Source organism: Grampus griseus (assembly GCF_964374135.1).
Source record: "Grampus griseus genome assembly, chromosome: 11".
In the NCBI taxonomy this organism is placed as follows: domain Eukaryota; kingdom Metazoa; phylum Chordata; class Mammalia; order Artiodactyla; family Delphinidae; genus Grampus; species Grampus griseus.
The window spans coordinates 13,879,458-13,903,352 of record NC_139005.1 but is presented as its reverse complement, the minus strand read 5'-3'; positions in this window follow the sequence as shown (position 1 = coordinate 13,903,352).

Below are 23,895 nucleotides of genomic sequence, written 5' to 3'. Positions count from 1 at the left end.
CATTAGTCATTAAGAGAGTGCAAATGAAAGCCACAATGAGATATCATTTCACACCTAATACAATGTCAAAAATTAAAAATAATTACTATATCAAGAGTTTTCAAAAATGTAGAGAAACTGGAACTCTTATACATGGTTGATGGAATGTAAAATTGTACAACCACTTTGGAAAACAATTTGATAGTTTGTTACAACTTTAAACATACATGTACCCTAAGATGTGGCCTTTTCACTACTAGGTATTTACCTAGAAAAATAAAAATGTATGTACATAGAAATACTTGTACACAAATATTCATAGAAGCTTTATTTCTAACTGAAAACCACTCAAATGTTTATCAGCAGTGAATGAATTTTTTAAAATGTGGTAAACCCACATAATGGACAATTATCTAGCAATAAAAAAACCAGCTATTTATATTCAAAATCAGACACATAGATCAACGGAACAAAATAGAGAGCTCAGAAATGAACCCACATTTATATGGGCAATTAATCTACAGCAAAGGAGGCAAAAATAAATTGATACAACGGGGAAAAGACAACCTCTTCAATACATGGTGTTGGGAAAACTGGAAAGCTACAGGAAAAAAAACCAACAACAACTGGACTACTCACTCATGCCATGAACAAAAATAAATTCAAAATGGATTAAAGACTAAAATGTAAGACCTGAAACCATAAAACCTCCAGAAGAAAACATAGGCAGTATGCCCTTTGACATTGGTCTTAGTATATTTTTTTGGATATGTCTCTTCAGGCAAGGGGAACAAAAGCAAAAATAAACAAATGGGACTACATCAAACTAAAAAGCTTTTGCATGGTGAAGGAAACTATCAATAAAATGAAAAAGCAACCTACTTAATGAGAGAAGGTATTTGTAAATGATATCTCCAATTCGGGTTTAATATCCAAAATATATTAAAAAACTCATACAACTCATCATCAAAAACCCAAACAACCAATTAAAAAATGAGCAAAGGACCTGAATAGATACATTTTTCCAAAGAATACATACAGATGGCCAACAGGCACATGAAAAGATGCTCAACATCACTAATCATCAGGGGAATACATATCAAAACCACAGTGAGATATCATCTCATGCCTGTCAGAATGGCTATTATCAAAAAGACAACAAATAAGAAGCATTGGTGAGTATGTGAAGAAAAGGGAACACTCAGACACTCTTGGTGGCAATGTAAATTGGTGCAGCCACTATGGAAAACAGTATAGAGATTTCTCAAAAAATTAAAAATAGAACTACCATGTGATCCAGCAATTCTACTCCTGGGTATTTATTCAAAGAAAATGAAAATACCAATTCAAAAAGATATATGCATTCCTGTGTTCACTGCAGCATTATTTACAATAGCTAAGATATGGAAGCAACCTAAGTGTCCACTGATAGATGAATGGATAAAGAAGATGTGGGATATATACATTGGAATATTCCTCAGCCATAAAAAAGAATGAAATTTTGCCATTTGTGACAACATGGATGAACTTGGAGGGCATTATGCTAAGTGAAATAAGTCAGACAGAGAGAGACAAATATTTTATGATTTGACTTGTATGTGGAATCTGAAAAACAAAACAAACAAAACAGAAACAGATTCATAGATACAGAGAATAGACAGGTGGTTGCCAGAGGGAAGTGGGGTTGGAGGAGGAAAGAAATAGGTGAGAGATATTAAGAGGTACAAGCTTGTAGCTGCAAAATAAATGAGTCATGGATATGAAAAGTAGTGTGGGGAATATAGTCAATAACTATGTAGTATCTTAGTACGGTGACAGACCTTAACTAGACTTATTGTGGTGATCATTTTTAAATGTATAACTATATCAAGTCACTATGCTGCGTAACAGGAACTAACATAGTGTTGTAGGTCAATTATACTTCAAAAATGAACAAACAAACTCATAGAAAAAGAGATCAGATTTGTGGTTACTAGAAGTGGTGGGAGCATGGGATGCAGAGGTGGGGAATTGGATGAAGACAGTCGGAAAAACTTCAAAAAACAAACAAAAATTTACTATTTAAATATACTACATAGATAACTAGCAAAATAATTACGTTGAGTAAAATAAGTCATGAAAAAGAGTATGTGTTGCATAATTCCACTTATGCAAAATTCGAGAAAATGAAAACTAGACTATGGTGACAGAAGGCTTATCTGTGGTTGCTTGGGAACGGAGTGGTGGGGTTAGGAAGCAGTGGGAAGGGAGAATTTTAACGGGGCAACCTGGAGGATGATAGAAGTTTCATTATCTTGGCAGTGGTAATTGTTTCAAGGGGGTATACATATGTCAAAACTTATCAAAATATACACCTTAAATATGTGCAGTTTATTTTATGTTACTTGCAGAGGGATACGGGTCAAAGGGATTGAAGGAAAACAGCAGCCTGCCAGAGACTGGGTAATCCATGAGCTATGGTGCAAATGACCTTTCTCCCTTTTGTTGTCCTTTCACATCTGACTACAAATAGAAGAGGGTATTGGTGTATTAGTGGGAAGACAACACATTTGGGGATATAGAAAAACTCCTACTGCAAATATTAAGGCATCTGCAGACATCCCTCATTTGCAAAAGTGAAAGCCTGGCTCACAGTGAAGAAACTTCACATGATTTGCCTCATTTTCTGCTAACATTGCTTGCCTTCAAAAGACTCAGAAGTCCACTGTTTAAATAAAAAGAATGCCCAGAACTTTGTCGTAGTTGCCTGTGATCAATTTTATTTCTTATAAACAATCATTAGATAAACAAATACATATTACAGGTACAGATTTATGATTACTTAGGCAATCTGCACAAAGATAATTCTTTTGTCTGATTCACCAGAATAAAAGAATAAATTCTGTTCTGTTTGCACAATAGAATTCTGCTTTGTGTAGAGGTCACTTAATTTTAACCTTTATAATCTGACAGGATGGGTTGTTAAAACAAAGAACAATGAGGGAATTCCCTGGCAGTGCAGTGGTTAGGACTCTGCGCTTTCACTGCTGAGGGCCCCGGTTAGATCCCTGGTCAGGAAACCAGGATCCCCACTAGCCGTGTGGCATAACCAAAAAAAAAAAAAAAACAAAAACAATGAAAACATGTTACCCAAAAGTAGCTTTTAGGTCTATAGATTGCCTTAAGCCAGGTTAATGAGTTCAAATGATGTAAACATGTATTACTTGATATAAAGTTTTAGAATTTTCTCAAAGCACAGTTGTATACACTTATATACAAACTGATTGGCACGTAAGGTAACACAATCTCTTCCAATCTTATGTAATTACAAACTATGGACAACCTCCTTTTCAATAAAATCTGCTTTCCAGATTTATGCTTAAACCTTTTACTTATTTAATCAGTGATGTTGAATAGCCAAATACTTAGTTTTTACTATATGGTCTTGGTTCACTGTAGTCTCAAACTTCTTATCTGGATACTTTGGGTAACTAATACACAGAGAGCCCAAGGATAGTTAAAGCATAAGTCTGAGATTCGTAAATCTAATTTCTATCCTTTTCCTGTCACAACTGACAGTAACCTTGAAGAAATCACTTAATCTCTTTTTGTGCCTCCATCATTTCACTATAAAACTTGGATAATGATACTTATCTCACTGGATAAGAAGGAGATGCTAATGTTTGTAAAGCCCTGGAGATCTTTAGATAAAGTAAACTAGCGCAGATTTGCTAACATAAATAAATCATTATTGTTATATTCCTTCCTCTAACAATTTCAAGATATATCTATATCTATAGATATGTATATATATAAAATATATAAATGTATATATAAGTGGATCATTAAAAGTACTTCATCTATGTTACTTTATTTAAATTAGTCACTGGTAAGTCTACTAGATGTAGAAGGATTTTGGTGTAATACATATCAGTTGCTCCATTAAAATTAATAAACTTCCTTTTTACCTGCCATTCTTTACAGGTGAGATTCTCATATACAATAAATACACTTTTTTAGAATACACCTTAGCACCTGCCTTACATAGATCTAGGGAATCACAACCCTGAATTGTTTTTTAGTTCTTAATTTCTAGTATCTACAAATTAATGAAATATTAATTATTGAAATAAATAAGCATCTAGAACCTTTGTACTGTATGTTTTATATTTTCTCAAAATATCCATTAATTTTACTCAGGTGACTTTATCTATTTCAAAAAGGAGGAGAGCAGACTGTTAGGAAAAGAACTTTAGGAGATGCAGTGATAAACTGGACAAAGTTCCCTACTCAAGGATCCTATACTTTAATAAAATACATAACTACCTCCAATACAGACTCTGAGAAGATGTGATGATCTACTACAAACTAAATATGAGGAAAGCATAGGACTGACTCATTCTGGCTGGTGTATCTGAGAATGCTTTATGACAAAGAACAAATTTAACATGGGCTTAGAAGTATAGGTGCTTAGGATGGCATTGGGAGGAGGAAAGGGCAGGAGGTCCAAAGAAGCAATTCTTTGCAGATATGACACTTCGAACTATGGTGTCAATGGGGATGACTGGGTTCAAGAACAGCAGAAGCCAGGTAGCAGCACATAATTGTCAGACCTAAGGTGGATGCAATTACTGCAATGAGCAACAAGACTGGAACGGCCAGCAGGGGGCATTGATACATAGAATATACGATAAGGGGGAATAAACCATTAAGTTATTAGACCTAAGAAAGATGAGCAGCCAATGAGGTCATTATTTGACTAAACATCAAAAACAATAAACAGCTGGCGAGCAGAAGACTGATGTTAGTCACCACAGTGGAAAATCATAATCCAGCTTCCTTACTTGCAATAGGTCTTCCAAGGGCTATTAGATGTAAATCAGGAACTTAAGCAATACCAAGGAAGCTAAAACACCACGATGACCCTCCATTAGAGAGGAAGAACACACAGGTCAGGTGATAAATGGATTCCTGCCCTAAGTTTGCCTCACAGTGGATCCAATGGATAAGAGCACCAACCAGTGGTCGTTTTTCCAGTCATGGGTACATAATAAGGATAAAAACATTTAGCAGCTGATAAAACTTTCACACTGGCTTCCTGTGGAGTAAGAACCAAGACTTTACTGTAGGGAAGCTGAAGAGGATGCCTTTGAAACTGTATACACATCCTTGACTCAGAAAATCAGAAGCAATACAATTATCTCAAGTTGAATGGCAGGAATTAGTGCTATTTTCAAAGACTTAAAGGATCTAGGTGTGGTAGTCTTACCATATCACAGTTCAATTCATCGAAATACCCTCTGGGGCTTCCCTGGTGGCGCAGTGGTTGAGAGTCCGCCTGCCGATGCAGGGGGCATGGGTTCGTGCCCCGGTGCGGGAAGATCCCACATGCCGCGGAGCGGCTGGGCCCGTGAGCCATGGTCGCTGAGCCTGCGCGTCCGGAGCCTCTGCTCCGCAACGGGAGAGGCCACGGCAGTGAGAGGCCCGCGTACAGCAAAAAACAACAACAACAAACAAACAAACAAACAAAAAACAAAACCCTCTGGATTAGCAAATGGTAGACGACTCTGTTAAGGTAACCAAATAATAGTCCCCATCACAGCTGATACGCTGAAGATGGATTTGGTACAAGAACAAATCAACAAAGCCTCTGGCACTCATATGCAGGTATTGATCTGGTGAATGCGTTCTTTTTGTCCTTATGGAGAAAGGGGAACAGAACAATTTGTGTTCCTTTGGACTGGACAACAATACATCTTCATTGTTTTATGCTATAGCGTGAATTATTTTCTTGCTCTTTGTCACAATATAGTCCAAAGAAAACTTGATCATCTGGATATTCTATGAAATCTCAAATTGTTCTCTTATATTGATGACACATTTTAATTATATTTGGGAAGCAGGGGATGGAAAGAACTATGACAAAGTAGGAGACATGAGCATAAGAGGATACAAAATTCATCCTGCAGAGATACAGTGGAGTACTTTATTAGGGAATATTGTAGATGTACAATGATCTAATATATCCCATCCAAGATAAAGAACAAGTCATTGCTCTTTGTAACTCCTACCTCTCAGAAAGATGCACAGTGCTTGGTGAGCCTTTTAGGATATTGTAGACATTAGTAACATACTTAGTGACTCAAAAGACCACTGGTATAGAGTAGGCTACAGAGCAAGAGAAAGCTCTGCACAGACTCAAGCTTTAGAACAAATGATATGTGATAAAATGAGAATACTAGATGTCATTTCTGGCAAGTCCCAAGGAAAAGGCTAAGAATGTAGCAGCAGAGAACCGTAGGTTGCTGGTCTAAGACCTTGTCCTCTGCAGCACGGGACTGTTTATCTTTCAAAATGCAGCTTTGACATGGAACTGGGCGCTTACTGAGAGACATATACGTGCATCTATCAAAAGAGACAGACATGTGGAGCCTCAAGAGTCTTTGAAAGAGCTAAGTAATGCTTTTTAGTAAACAGTGGCTTAGGACAGCTGGAGTTCAGAGAGGTCTGGCTCAAAATTTTAAATCTGGGAATCATGAATGAATGTATGTTTAGTATATGAAGTTCTGTGTGAAGTTAGGTGGATGAGATTGACTATAGAGGAAGTATAGAGTAGAAGAGAAGGTGACCTTGGAGATGATCTATTAATGTTTTCTCCAATCACACACTTTCCAATCACCCTCAGTAACCTAATACATAGTAACCTATATCAGGTTACTGAGTCTCAATGTGTTTTTCAAGTTTATTTGATGTAATTTTTGCTGCTGTGGATGATGATGACAAAGGCAAGTATTATGATAATCATAAAACAAACAGCAGCTAACATATATGGCATGTTTACTGTTTATAAAAGATGAGCAAGATATTTATATGTATGAGCTAAGTATTTTCATTCTATTCCCGTTTCACAAATAGAGAAACAAAATCACAATGAGGTTAAGTGTTTTTCCATGATCACATATTAGAAAGTGCTCAAGTGCAGATGCAAATCCAAGCACTCACCCCCAGAAAATTTGTCATTAATCACTCTACTGTTCTAAGAGAATATACACTCTTTTTAGATATACATTAATCATTTACTAGGTAAGACAATATTCTAGGTCATAAGAAAAGTCTTCCATCCAAGTACTAACCAGGCCTGACCCTGCTTATTTTCCGAAATCAGATGAGATGGGGCGCGTTCAGGGTGGTATGGCCATAGACAACTTCTTATACTTTAGTTTCCTCTTCATTGGAATGAGTATAGGAATAGTAATAATATTAGCTAAGGTTCATTGAAATCTTGCTATGTGTCATGTCCTGTTTGAAAAAATATATATATATGTAATTCTTACAACAGCTGTAGGAAGAAACTACAATTATTTTCTTCATCTGAAAATCCTATTTGGCAAATGAGGAAACTGAGACAGAGCACGGTTATGTAAATTTCTCATGAACATTCATTTAGTAAGTGTAGTTGGGATTCATAATCTGATAGTCTAACTCCAGAGTCTGTATTTTAATAATGAAGAAAAAAACTAAACTTTGTTTTGATAAAAGTTACTAAAATTGGGGAATTATTTTATTTTATTTTTTTGGGAATTATTTTAATGCATCGTAGCCTACCAAAATCTGCTTAATACTTTGGTTCTTCTCTAACATTTCCTATCTTAGTAAATAATATTACCATACTTCTAACTGTGTAATCCCAAAATCTGGAAATCATTTTTGTCACCTTCTGCTCCCTCTTTCTCCATAACTATCCCACCACCATATCCTATTAATTTTAACTAATTTAGAACCATGTTCTCTGCTTCTACATGGACATTCATTTAGACAAAATTACCATCATCTCCCACCTATACTACTGCAATCTATTCTTAACAGTTCATCTTATGTGTACTATTTTTCCCTCTTCTAATCCCTGCCTTAGTTCCCAAAGTCAGAGTGATCTTTTAAAAATGCAAATATCATCATGGCAGATGTTATCTGACAGTAGTGTTCTGGTCCTTTACCATTAATTAGGAGAGAGAATACACACGTATATTATAGAACAACGTGAATGAAAATGTTGATGTTGCTAGAAGAAAGGAGAAATTCTGACGGTAAGCTTGGTTGTGAGGAAGAATATTGAAATATATTTAAACTGAGTTTTACTTCCTAATTTGCCACCAACTAGCTATGTGACCCTGGACAAATCACTAAATCCCTCCAGTTTGCTCATCTCTAAAGTGTGGGCTTAAATGAGATAATTTCTTAAATACAATATTACTCAGAAATCATCTGATTATATTTTAAAATAGAGAATAATGAAACTTTGCTTCTATAACAAAGCACAGGACTGTAACTGTATTTTACACAAATGAACTAATCATTTGATTTATGGAGATAAGCAAACCTCACACGCTTATGGGGATAGACATACTGTCTGAATGGCAGTTTTGTTAGATGTTGAAAAGCCAGATGAATAGGCTCAAAACCAGAATAAGAAGATCTTTTCAGGACTTCCCTGGCTGTCCAGTGGTTAAGCCTCTGCACTTCCACTGCAGGGGACATAAGTTCAGTCCCTCGTCAGGTAACTAATATCCTGCATGCCGTGAGGCAAGGCCCAAAAAATTTAAAAATACAAAAAATCCCCCAGCTTTTCAACTTAAATAAAACCAGAATTCAAAAAGTAGCTTAATTAAAAAAAAAAATTCCTTGAGAGATCATCACTCTCCTTTTATCCAAATTTTGTTCCTTGCTGACATTTACAAGGGTAAAGTTTCTTTTTCTTTCTTTCTTTCTCTCCTTCAAATAAATGGTGGTGACAACAACAAATATGGGTATTTTTATATGTGATTTAGAGGATGGTAGTCAATTGGATATTTGCTCCTGACCCTGTCTCCAATAAAATTAAATTGATGTCACTGACAAGTAGTAGTATTTGATGGATGTGTTTATCAAAATGGTGAGGAATTACTGTGGATGGCTCCTGGGAATGTAAGTAGGAGAGATGGGACAAAACTGAGCCGCTGAAATTGCAGCCTGGACATCAGGACAATTGCCCTAACAGTGCTTTGACCTCTTTGGGGAAATTGCAAAAGATCTATTTTTTTTTCAGTACATTCAAAACTTATATCTGGCAACTGAAGCCTGAAGTTCAGACTTCTGAATTTCCCCTCATATTTTCTGTTTCTCTGTTGGAAGAGAGTTATAATTCTGAAACTAATTTTCTACAAAAAACCTTGTTTTTGATGCTTTTAGACCTATATTTACTGTCAATTTTTTTTTGCTTGCTTACTTCTTTATGTAATTTTCCTTGACTCCATTTACTCAATTACTTATTTACTTATTCAATTCTTCAAAAAGTATGGAGAAAATATCTTCACTAGATACATTTCTATAATGTCTTAATTTGACTGTTACAACTTAGTCTATTACTGGTCTTTTTTATTTTTACATATTACTAACAGTCACTACAACCCATGTCCAAGCTATTATTATGCTCTTAATCATAATATACGCAATAATGCTCCCAACCCCAAAACAAAGATGTCCACATCCTAATCCCAGGAACCTGTGAATATTTTACCTTATATGGAAAAGGAATTTTGTAGATATGATTAAGGCTAAAGACCTCGAGTCTTGATATAGGGAGATTGTTCTGGATTATCTCATTTGCCCAATCTAATCACAGAAATCTTTAAAAGCAGAGAAAATTTCTTGGCTAGGGACAGAGAGAGACAGGTCAGAGAGATGAGATATTGCTGGCTTTGAAGATGGATGAAGGTGACCATAAGCGACAGAATGCACGCAGCCTCTAGAGGCTGGAACAGACAAGGTAACAGATTCTCCCCTAAAGTTTACAGAAAGGAATGCAGCCTTGCCTTGATTTTAGCCCAGTGACACTCAGGTCAGACTTCTACCCTACAGAGCTGCAAGATGATAAATTTTTAATGTTTTAAGTTACTAAGTTTGTGGTAATTTGTTATGGCAGCAATTAGAATCTAATAGAATATTAGTTCCTCATTGAACCATTTTATCCTTTTGATATGCTATCTATGAAGACATCCCAAAATTTTTCCATTCATTTTTCATTCACTTTTTTCCTACATATATATAATATATATATATTATATTCCTATACATAGGAGTATATATGTGATATATAAATAATATACATACATATTTTTAGTGGCTACAGTATATATATATATATATATATATATATATATATATATATATATACACAACACACATATAATGCAGTTGCTACTATCAGAATTCAGAAGAAGTAATTGATTTTACACAAGGGTGAAGTGATAGAAGTGGTATAAAAGGAAGCTTCGAAGAAGTGAAATTTAAAGGCTGAGTAGTTTCCACCAGACAGAAAAGTGAGAAGATATGATTTAAATCTAAGTAGAACTAGATGATATATGCAAGAGATGTATACAGCTGGGTATAATTGCTAAAATAAAACTTGTTGCTTAGCTTTTTTATTTCTATTAGAATGCAACTTGCTTATTAGAATGCATACTAGTATGAGAAAAGTTTTGTTACTACTGCATCCCCAGCACCTAGAAAAGTGCTAGCACACTGTTGGCATAAAAACAAGGTTGAAAGCCCTATATTGTATGAGCGAATGCCTTTCTTCTTTAAAGTGATTTAAAGAAATTTATTTAAATACAGAAATATTTTATATGTAGCTTAACAGATTTGAAAAATACACTTAGATTTGCATTCCACAGTAACTTGAGGATACTATAGAGTCCAATGTGACAAACTTTGCTAATACCTGGTACATAGGAAATAAAACTTGAAAAATTTGAAAATTTATATACCAGTAGATATGATAGTAAAGACATTTCATGGTCCCTACTGTCATGTCTTAGTATATGCCAACTTTATTTCAATTTTTTACGTATTGATTTCATCTTTAAATAATGTCTATTTTCAACAGTACAAACAATACAGAATGAAATTGTTTTCCAAGACTGTGGTATCTATCACCAAGTTTAATACACTTAAAATTTTTCAAAGCATCTGATTTTAGATGATCTAAAATGTGAAGATACACTCTGCAACCAATCCAACTTTATTATAAGTAGGAACAGATGTTCAGCAATATAAATTGATGAACTCTACTTTTTATTACATTGATTAAGTATTTTAAACCTTTTAATAGATAATTAATTTTAAAATATTCTTTAATTTTAGTTTATTGTAAAAATGTGCATTTGTCTAAATTTATCCTTTGCATTGAATATTTTAAAAGATTTTTCTAAGCTTATTTCTTTATTTAAATAAAAGAAAAAATTCAAGCATCATTTCATGTTCAAAAGAGTTTATTTCTTATAGCTCATATGATATTTCAGCTTTTGTTCACAACTGAACACTCATATCAGGGACAGAAACCAAACCATCCAAAGGCAATTTTTCTAAAATTTCCATTTCAGTTGGAGAACAAAAATGTCAAAGGATATGATTTGAGGAAATCAGCAATACTCTGCTTTTAAACACTAGAATCTGTGTAAGGGGATACGGATCTTCTCACTTAAGGTGGTTTTCATTGAAGTTACTAGCTCAAGGTGTAGCTGGAGTTGTTAAGGTGTTTTGGATACACTGAGTTGATGGGGCATTTTATTTTGGTATGTAGAATAATAAATTTTATGAAGAGGAGAAAAAGCTCAGTCTTCTAATCCAGGGGGCAGATTATTACTTGCTTATGAATGAGTTATAAAAAGAAAGAAAGAAATATAAAGATATTTGTATTCTCAAAAAAATAAAACAGGCCTCTTTTCTTTTCTATAGAAACAGAAGGCCTGAGTGCAAGATGGTTATAAGATATATTTAGTCTTTTTTTTTTGGTAGCACCAATAACGACTAAAGCTGAGACTGAGGTGTATGGTTGGTCTAAAAGATAAATAATTGAGTCCTTGATGCCAGAAGCTTGACATTTGAAGACCAACTGCCCAACTGATAAAAAAAAAAGTTATTAACTACATACTAATATAAAGGAACAAACTTATAAAGGATATTTTTAATCCTGCCTAATTTTATTGTAATGAATCAGTTCTTTTAAAAGTTATTTAAGCCAGAGAAAGACAAATGTCATATGATATCATTTATATGTGGAATCTGAAAAAATGATACAAATGAATTTATTTACAAAACAGAAAGAGATTCACAGACATAGAAAACAAACTTATGGTTACCAAAGAGGAAAGGGTGGTGGGGGGAGGGATAAATTAGGAGGTTGGGATTAACATATACACACTACTATGTATAAAATAGGTAACCAACAAGGTCCTACTGTGTAGCAGAAAGAACTATACTCAGTATTTTGTAATAATCTATAAGGCAAAAGAATCTGAAAAGGAATATATATAAACATGTATATGTGTGTGTATATATATATATATATAGCTGAATCACTGTGCTGTACACCTGAAACTAACACAATATTGTAAATCAACTGTACTTCAATAAAAATAATTAAATTAAATTAAAAAAAATTATCTAAACATGTAGATTTGCATTTAAGTCTATGTGATTGGCACCTGACCAGAGTGACTTAAACAAGTAACCAATTTGATGGTAATAAGTTCCCCAAATCAGCTGATATTGTGCTTCTAGTGTTGAAAGATCTACGCATATTTCTTACTGGTCTGCTATTTTTTTTTATAGTTTTTTAAAACTATTTTTCCCAGTGTTACTGAGAAATAATTGACATATATCTCTATTTAATTTTAAGGTGTACAGCATGATAGCTTGGTTGATTGACATGTATTGTGAAATAATTACCACAATAGGTTCAGCTCACATCCATCATCTCCTATAGGTACAGTAAAAAGAAAAGAGAGAAGAAAAGGAAAAAGAAAAATCTTGTGATGAGAACTCTTTAAGATTCACTGTTAACTCTTGTATACCGTACAGCAATGTTAACTACGGTCATCATGTTGTATGTTAGAGCCCTAGTACTTCTTTATCTTATAACTGGAAGTCTGTACCTTTTGACCACTTTCCTCCAATTTTCCTTCTCCGTGATCCGCTAACTTTAATACATGGCTATCTTCTTAATGCTTATAGCAAGAAGTTTACCGAAGCTCTGGGCACTATGTCCATGTTTTATATTAAAAAAAAAAAATGGGGGTTTGAGCAAACGGGTAAAACTCATGTCTCTTGAATCTCTGAACTTTTTATCAGGATAGAAAGCAGTGGATTTTTACAGTTCTAAGGATGTCTGGGGAGACAGTGTCTATAATCATGTGTGTTGCTATCCTCTCAAAATTGGGATTCTGCTGGCAAGAAAAAGTAGGTATCAGACAAGCAATTAGCAGCATCTCCTATTTTGTCTTTAAAGTTTTTGATGGTCTAATGTTGCTTATCAAATTATTGTAATTAATGATATATTTAGCAAAAATAATCAGCATGACCTGAATAAACAGCACGATTAAATCTCTGGAGAAAAAGACTATACATCATAGTTTGGACTACAGTACTATCAGGATGATCTGGTGTCTATAAATCATTATTACAGTTTTATTTTTTAAGGCAATTAAGAATGATCTTAAAAAGAACTCTTCTAGCTCCATCCACCTCACTACAAATAACTCAATTTCGTTTCTTTTTATGGCTGAGTAATATTCCATTGTATATATGTGCCACATCTTCTTTATCCATTCATCTGTCGATGGACACTTAGGTTGCTTCCATGTCCTGGCTATTGTAAATAGAGCTGCAATGCACATTGTGGTACATGACACTTCTTGAATTATGGTTTTCTCAGGGTATATGCCCAGTAGTGGGATTGCTGGGTGGATGGACCTCAAGTCTGTCATACAGAGTGAAATAAGTCAGAAAGAGAAAAACAATTACCGTATGCTAACACATATATATGGAATCTTAAAAAAAAAATGGTAATGAAGAACCTAGGGGCAGGACAGGAATAAAGACACAGACGTGAAGAATGGACTTGAGGACATGGGGAGGGGAATGGGTAAGCTGGGACGAAGTGAGAGAGTGTCATGGACTTATATATACTACCAAATGTAAAATAGCTAGTGGGAAGCAGCTACATAGCACAGGGAGATCAGTTTGGTGCTTTGTGACCACCTAGAGGGGTGGGATAGGGAGGGTGGGAGGGATACGCAAGAGGGAGGAGTTGTAGGATACATGTATATGTATAGCTGATTCACTTTGTTATAAATCAGAAACTAACACACCATTGTAAAGCAATTATACTCCAATAAAGACGTTGAAAAAAACAAAAAGAACTCTTCTAATAATTAAAATGTTTACTGTACCATTCTTTTGGCCAATCAGATACATGAAAGACAATAGCTATGGGTTCTGGGAGGAGAGAGGCAACATTTTCATTAGCATGAATATGATTGCTTGTCTAGAACACTTAAGAGAATCAACTGACACATGCTAATGGAGTAATAGAGTGAGATCAAAATTTTTAAATTCAGTAGTTTTTCTATATATCAGAATAATTGGAAAGAAAGTATAAAGGGGAAAGCTGTGTGCAATAAAAATGTAAACTAAGTAGGAAAATAATAAATCACCTTAACAAGAATTAATGAGAAGTTAATGAAGGCATACGCTTCAGTTTATTTAGAGGTATATGAGAAGTCCTGGAAAATGGAGCAAGGTACTTTGTTGTTCTTAAAATGGAGGACTGGATGTTTATAAACATGTTGATGCTTCCAGAATTATATCATATATGTCATATAATTTCAAAATACACCATGTATATTGAAAATTTATCTGTTAAGTATGATGTTAAAAGAGCTAGGGTCATTTTGAAAACAGAGAAATGGGTATAGCCATCCAGGATATAATAGTCTTTTATAATGCACTGTATAAAAACATAGCTATAATAAATTGCCATTTACATGGACCTAATACATAACTTATTATGTGATAAGTAAAGCATCAAGAATCAAAGGGTAAATATCTCTTGACTTATGAAAAATTGTATTAAAAACCTAGGATGCCATTATTATGAAAGTGTTAAATTGACTTTAAAATTTTAAACTTTATATCCAGAAATTCATAACCAAAGTTTAGATTTAGCATCATAAAATTATGATGTTAAAGCAGTCACAGGGAAAAATTTCCAATATGTTTAAGTTTTTTGAGGCTATAAGGAGAAATCATTGACAAAGCTTTATTAAATGTACCCTTATTATAAAATTATTTCTGAAAAGATGTATTTTGTTTATTCTTAAAGTATCATACTATTTAATAAATACAACTGTGAATTATTAATTTTTTATATTTTTATTCATTTGTTACAGATATCTTTTTGACTGTTTATGTCATACAATTAGTTTAATTGAAATGATAAGGGTGAAGGAGATGGGGAATTTGATATTTCACTAAGGCAGTTTGAATTTGAGTGAGGAAGGCATATATGCAAATAACTGTAGCGATTAATAGAGAATTATGTAAGTAATAAAATTAAAATATTTGTGGTGGAGAATAAGTAATCAATAACTAACTTTATTTTCATATTTTTCTCTCTTACCCAGAAGTAGCCATCATTATTTTCAGAGCAGATGCCAATTTCATTTATTTACTAAAACCCCCTGTGTATATAATAGATTTGAGGTTCTGTATTATATACTATAAAATCAGTGAATCCAAATAAAAATAAATTCACTCAATTCTGTAATTCCTGAATTAAGAAATTAAAAAATCAAAATAAAATTAGAGAAACATGTGCAGGGCAGAATTGGAACTCCAAATGAAGAATAAAGTTGTGACCTTCACAACTCAAATATGCATGTAGATTTAATTAATTTAATCAGGATCAATAGTAAAATGGGATGAAGCAAACAAAAATCGCTTCATTACCCAGTTTTTTTTTAATTTAAAATATGTGGTTGCTGCTGAATTTCTTTTGGTTTTGTTTGGTTTAGAGTCACTTAAATTTCCTGGGCAATTCCTTCCATTTTCAATTTTATAGCCTCAGATTAAAATTAATTACTTGGGTAACTTAATTCTGTCATTTAAAGTGTATCTTTTATAACTCTTTATTAATACTATTATTTAATTAAAATGTTTAATAGAAATTGATTTTCCAAAGTTTGTGTATGTTTGTTTTGGTTTTGGTGGTTTTGACAGTAAGGGCAAAGAAATACTATTAAGATAGGACATTTCATAATTCAGTAAAATAAAAGCCAATTATATTTATTTAAATCATATATTGTTCAATTTACCATTTATATAATTATGTCTTGTTACACACACACACATAGAGGGGAAATTAGTTGTTTGGGGACTTTAACGATTTTTACCTCATTAATTTAGGGCGTGCTAGTAAGGGTAGTAGAGCAGCAACTTGGATGGCATAAAACTAGCCAAATCAAGGAATATTAATGCTCAGAGTTTAGTAAAATTTTCAAGAAAAAAAAAAGGAAATTTTGGCAACAGTACATAATCCACAAAGATTTTTTTTCGTAATAGAAATGTTCCCATTTAAAGTGATTGATATCTATATATGATAATTCCTTTCGAGAGCAAGGACTCTCTTATTCACTATTATATTCCTAGGATGTAGTGGTGTAAGTGCCTAGAAAATGACTAGTGCTCAAGAACATATGAATGGGGACGTCCCTGGTGGCACAGTGGTTAAGAATCTGCCTGCCAATTCAGGGAACAGTGGTTCGAGCCCTAGTCTGGGAAGATCCTATATGCCTCGGAGCAACTAAGCCCGTGAGCCACAACTACTGAGCCTGCGCTCTAGAGCCCAGGAGCCACAATTACTGAGCCTACATGCCTAGAGCCCGTGCTCCGCAACAAGAGAAGCCACGCAATAAGAAGTCCGCGCACCGCAAGGAAGAGTAGTCCCTGCCTGCCGCAACTAGAAAAAGCCCGCACAGCAATGAAGACCAAATGCAGCCAAAAATAAATAAATTAAAAAAAATAGTTATCTAAAAAAAAGAAACAGAGCTAAAACCAATCCTTTAAAAAAAAACATATGAATGATTGAGTAAATAAATGAAAGATACAAATGTATAACTCAATTTAGTCAATGGATTAGAGAAATGGAAGAAATTGATACCTTAATACATTAAATAAATTGATAACTTTTTAATGTGTCTGAAAGTTCTAAGCAGTATCAACCCGCTTTAAAATGCCAGCCAATATTATTTCTTTAAAGAACAGAGCCTTAACAAATGCTGCAAGAGATAATCACTGAGATATAACTTCCTTTAGTTAATAAAGGAGCATATAGTTAACACAGAGCAGAAAACTGGGTAGTGGGCCAAAGAAAAATGTGTTAATGTGTCTGTGATTTGAGTTCCCATTTGTTATGTAGGTGATTGTGTGCCCTTCTACTGGAGCTCTTTTCTTCCCCTCCACAAAACATAAACTATTTAATTCTGATTTTTAAAGAGCAAAATAATTTACTATATTGAAACAGCCCATTCATCATATAAAGCATTTGATTCTGTCACCTCAAGTGCTTGTTAAATCACTTCCAGCTGCTACAATCAAGGGCCAGGTACTTCTAAGGTCTGGCACTTTCTGAGCTCTATTACACCTTTAAGTATGATTCTTCAATCCAATTCTAGCCTTCATAATAATCAAGTGCCCACTCCAGTTAACTTCAAAGCAACTGGGAACTTGGAATTCTCCATATGTGTCTGTATCTGATTTTCAATCAGACCTCTTCACCCAAAACCTGAAAGGTTCTGAATATCTATGAAGTAGTATAGTAACATTTTCACTTAAAGCAGTGTCAAGAGCAGCATCATTGCAATAAAACTTTGTCAAGGAAATTATGCTATAAAAGGGATACCTCTCGAAACCAACAAAGAAGTAGGTTAGCGATAGAACTGAGAAGTAATGTATTTCACGATTGTACCTACATGAATCCGTTGATTGAATAATTTAGCATCAAGGTGGAATTCAGTGACATTTAAATTACAAAAAAAAGAGGAATTCCATGTTTAAGAATCTATAATGAAGAAAGTTTACACATTATCTTTATCTAGACATAATGTTTGATTTTTTTCAACAAATATTTATTAAGCCTCTAGTGGGAGTATTGGTGATGTATACAAGTATAAATTCAATGTAATTCAAACGTATCATAAAGGTAACAAAATAGAACTCAATGATCTCTAAATGTGTAGTTCATGCATTCACTTCATTTTTTATTAAAAAAATTATAATATCTTTATTGAGATATAATTCACATACCCTAAAATTCATCCTATTCAATTGTAAAATTCAGTGGTTTTTAGCATAGTCACCGAGTTATGCAACCATCACTACTATTTAATTTCAGAACATTTTCATCATCCCAAAAGAAAACCCTTAGTCCTTAGCAGTTAAATTTGTAGTACAGAGAGTTCTTGTGTACCCACACTGAGTATACCCACATTATTACTAACTAATGTTTATATGTTAGTTAATTTCCTTAATTTTTACCTAATTTCTTTTTTCAATTCCAGGATCCCATCCAGGATACATTATTTTTAGTTATCATGTTTCCTTAGTCTCCTCGTAGCTGTGACAGTTTCTCAGACTTTTCTGTTTTTGATGACCTTGGTCAATAATTTCCCTATCTTGTAATGTCTTTATCTGGTTTTAATATTAGGGTAATATTGACCTTATTATTTTTGTATATTTCTTTGTATTATTTCTTTGGTTTCATCAGTGAAACCAACTGGGCTTAATAGTATCCTTTTGGGGGAGATTTTTTTTTCTTTGGCCGTGCCTTGCAGTATACGAGATCTTAATTCCCTGACCAGGGGTTGAACCTGTGCCCCCTGCATTGGGAGCACAGATTCTTAACCACTGGACCACCAGGGAAGTCCCTGAGGAAGATTATTAATTGTTAGCTCAATTTACTTAATAGTTAATAGGGCTATTCAGGTTATGTCTATTTCTGTGCATTTTGGTACTTTGTGTATGTTAAGAAATTTATTGTCAAATTTGTGGGCATAGAGTTGCTGGTATTTTGCTTTATTATTCGTATTCATGAGATCATGTGTGATGATCCATCCTTGCTTTCTGACACTGGTAATTTGTGTCTTCTCTCTATTATCTTGATTAGCCTGGCTAGGGTTTATTAATTTTACCAATATTTTCAATAATCAGGTTTTAGTTTGATCAATATTCTCTATTTTTGGCCTGTGTTTCAGTTTTGTTTATTTTTGCCCTAATTTTATTATTGCTTTTCTTCTTGTTTACTCTTAAATTCTCTTCTCTCTCCAGCTTGCTCAAGTAGAAACTAAGTTATTCATGCAGATTTTTCTTTTTCTAATACATTTTCCTCTAAGCACTGCTTCCACTGCATACCACAACTTCTGATAAATTACATTCTAATTTTCATTTCATTCAAAATATGTTTTAGTTTTCTTGAGAGACTTTTTGAAACCATGGATTATCAGAAGTGTGCAAATTAATTTCCAAATATTTGGGTGATTTTCTAGCTATCTTTCAGATATTGTTTTCTAGTTTAATTCCATTGTCATCTGATAACATACTTTGTTATAATTTCAACCAGTGGGCTTCATAGCCAACGTGTCATCTCTTTCGGTGAATGTTCTATGTGGTTTGGGAAGAATGTGTACTCTGCTCTTGTTGGTTGGAGAACTCTTTAAATAATAATTATATGATGTTGATTGATAATATAGTTCAGGTCATCTATGTTCATACTGATTTTATATCTCTTTGATTTGTCAAATACTGAGAGAGGGGTATTGAGGTCTCCAACTGAAATAGTAAATTTTTCTATTTCTTCTTTTACTTTTAAGGCATTTTGATGCTCTCCTATTCGGGGCATACATGTTTACGATTGTTATGTGTTGTTAGAAAATTGACCCCTTTACTATTATACCCTTCTTAATCTCTATTAATTTTCCCTGCTGTGGATTCTACTCTCTCTGAAATTATAGCTACATTGGCTTTCTTTTAATTAGTGTTGTTATAGGATGGTTCTCTCCATCCCTTTAATTTTTAAAAAAATTATTTTTTTTATTTATTTATTTTTGGCTGCATTGATTCTTCATTGCTGCTTGCGGGCTTTCTCTAGTTGCTGCGAGCGAGGGCTACTCTTGGTTGCGGTGCACAGGCTTCTCACTGTGGTGGCTTCTCTTGTTGCGGAGCAGCATGGGCTCTAGGTGTGCGGGCTTCAGTAGTTGTGGCACGTGGGCTCAGTAGTTGTGGTGCATGGGCTTAGTTGCCCCGCGGCATGTGAGATCTTCCTAGACCAGGGCTCAAACCCGTGTCCCCTGCACTGGCAGGTGGATTCTTAACCACTGCGCCACCTAATTTTAACCCATAAAAGTCTTTGTATTTAAAATGGGCTTCTTATATATATCATAGTTCTTTTTAATTTAGTTTAATTTAATTAATTTCAAATTTAAAGAGATTTTTGATATACTTTTCTTAGTATCTATCATGTTTATAACTGGTTTCTACTTTTTGCATTTGTTCTTTATCCCCCTCACCCTTTTTTATCTTCTCTTGTTATGATTGGGCATTTTATACGATTCCATTTTATCTCTTCTTTTAGAACATCAATTATACTTCTTTTTATAATTTCTGTAGTACTTGCTCTAGAGTTTAGGATACACATTTTTAAATAATTAAGTTTACCTTAAATTATACTTCAAATAACACTATATTGTTTCACATGGAGTGTGGTTATCCTATAACCAATTCCTTCTTCCCATCTCTTATAACATTGCTGTCAGTTTTTTACACACAAGTGATTATAATCGCCCATTATATTATTACTATTCTTAATTTAAACAGAAACTTTAAATCAATTAATTGTGATAAACATAAAGAATTTAATTTTATGTTCATTTATTCCTTCTCTACAGCTTTCTCTTTCTTTTTGTAGATCCAAGTTTCTGCCTATGTCATTTTTCTTCTTTCTAAATAACTCTTTTTAACATTTTATGCAGGGCAGGTCTGCTGCTGATGAATTCCTTAGTTTATGTTTATCTGAGAAAATCTTTATTTCTCCTTCGGTTTTGAAGGGCACTTTTGCTGAATATAGAATCCTAGGTTGGATTTTTTTCTTTAAATATTTTATTTTACTCTCGGTTTATGGTTTCTGACAAAAATTCCACTGTAATTATATTCTTTTCCTCTATAAATAAGGTGGTTTTTTTCTGGCATTTTTAAAAGTATTTTTTTCTTTGTCTTTAGATTTCTGCTGTTTGAATGTAATAGGCCTAGGTGGGTTTTTTTTCTCACATTAATTCTACTTGGTATTCTCTGAGCTAGGCCTGTGGTTTTGTGTCAGTCATGAATTTTGTAAAGTTCTCAAATATTATTACTGCAAATATTTTTTCTGCTTCATTCTTTCTTTTCCTTTTGGTACTCCAGTTACACACTTGTTATGCATCGAAATTGTCCCACAGATATTGGATGTTCTGTTATGCTTCTGTTTTTTTAATTCTTTTTTTGTCTTATTTCCACTTTGCATGTTTTTTTATTTAACTATTAAAATTCACTGATACTTTCTTCAGCTGTGTTGGATTTATTGATGTATGTCACAGGCTTTCTTCATTTCTGTTAGTGTTTTTAATTTCCAAAATTTACATTTCATTCTTTCTTAAAGTTTTCGTCTCCTTGTTTACATTACTCATTTCCTTGCATGTTGTCTGTTAGAGCCCTTAACGTATTAATCATAGTTATCTTAAATTACCAATCTTATAGTTTCCATATCTGTGTCATATCTGAGTCTGTTTCTGATGTGACTTCATCTTTCTGACTGCTTTTTTCTTTTCTCGTTTTGACACGTTTTAATTTTTTTTTTAAAAAAAACCTAGACATGTTGTATTGGGCAATGGGTACTGAGGTATATAAGCCCTTAGCCTGAGGGTTTATTCTAATCTAGTTAAGAGTTAGACTGTGTTTAATGTTTGCTATAGTTGTAGATGCCAGAAGCTTTAAATTACTTTAGTGGCTTTGTTTTCGAAACCCAGGCTCTTTCGTGTGGGTTTCCCTTTGTATTCCTCTTGAGAGGGAGAGATTGTGTCTTGCAGCTCATTCAGCTGTAATCCACTGTTAATATACTAGACCCTCATTGGTGAGGTGTAATGTGTGAGGAAGGGTTATTATTCTACAATTCTATTGAATCTCTCTTGTAGTGGGTCTGTGTCTCAGGGCTGTGACTTTCACCACTGTTTCCACAGTGATATACCTTTTTTCAACCCTTGTCCATTACACCCTTATCTGGCTGCAGTGTTCCCAATTTATTTCCATGAAGTCCTAATCCATTTTGACTATGTTTGGTGTTTTTGTTTTTTCCTTTCTCAGGTGAGACAGGAAAGCTAAAGGTGCCTGGGGTGAAGGGATGAAATTCTCTAAATATGGGATTACTCGTTCTCTCTCCCTACAAAATCCACAAGGGAACATTCTCATAGTTTTACCCTGAGGGACTGATGGGTTTCCTTGGTGTAAAGTTCATGAAAGTCTGGGGGCCTCCTAAGATTGAAATCCCCAAGAATTTCTCACTCTTATGCTGTTCATCCTTAGTCTCAGGCAATTCATTAAAATGACCATTTAAGGGTTCCATTAAGTGTTAAGTCATTGATTTTCAGTTTGCCCACCAATTTTTCTTGCTGTAATGACAGGGATGACAACTTCCAAGGGCAAGGAGGGCTAAAATCAAATGTCTAAAGAGCTATTTCTTAAATGTTATATAGCATGGTTATATGATTATGGCAACCTATTAGAGAAGGAAAAGTTGGATGTGAAGAACAGGAAATTTGCATAAGAAAATAAGGTCCTTGAGTAAGTGAGAGGAGTTAGGATGAAGTTCATAAGGAGAGAGTTTGGCTAAGAGTATAGATGATGTATGCATAGAGCTATTGGGCCTTTGAAGATGAACAAGTTAAGATGAAGTCATTAGGGTGAGCCTTAATCCAATATAACTGTGTATTTATAAAAATGGGAAATTTAGACAAAGACAAATACACAGGGAGAATGCCATCCTAAGATGAAGGCAGAGATTGGACTGATATATCTATAAGCTAAAAAATACCAAAGATTGGCAGCAAACCACCAGAAGTCAGAAAAGAAGCATGGAAGAGATTTTCCCTCACAGTCATTTGAAGGAACCAGCCCCAGGACAAAACATCGTGACTCACATTTTAGCCTCCAGAGCTATGAGAGAATAAATTTCTGTTGTTCAAGACACACAGTTTGTGGTATCTTGCTATAGCAGCCCTAGGAAACTAATTTACACAACAACAGAAGAGAAAGTAGAATACACTGGCCAGAGTTTATAGGAGGAATGATGAAATGGAGGAAGGAAGTAGAAGTTGTCTTCTAATTATTTTTATTTTTTCAAGGAGAAAGGGAGCAATGTCATAAGTTAAGAGTGAAGATGGAGATGGAGATATTGTTGGCGGGGTATGAAATAGATGTCTGTGAGAGTGAGAGTAGGAATAGAACTGGGAAATTTAATTGACAGCCAACTTGGTGTTAGTGGTTTGAACTTACAGTTTTCAATAATCAAGTAGGAAAATGTGGCTCAATTCAGGGAAATTACAATGACCATGGAGGTGAAAAGGTAGATTTTAGAAGTATATAAAGGGCATAATTAATATTAGCTGGTGATTGAAAATGGTGAATGAATGAGAATGAGGAATTAAGAAAACTAACTGGATTTCTAACATGATGACACTATTAACTGAGAATAGCAAACACAGAAAGAAGAAAATAAAGTTCGGTTTTAATCATTTTTTCATTTTTAGCTTTACTGACATTATATCATATCAGTTGTCCTAAATATTTACTTCAGTTATTTGACCAGAATTCATTCATTGGCCAAATTACCAATTAAGTGTCAATAGTACATTACTAACAGGATAATAGAATTTCTATCTACTACTTTGTAAATTATGTAAACATAGTAATAAACATTTATTACTTATTTACTTTGTTTTCATTTTTAAGCACTATCTAACTGTAAGTACAAAAGGCAGG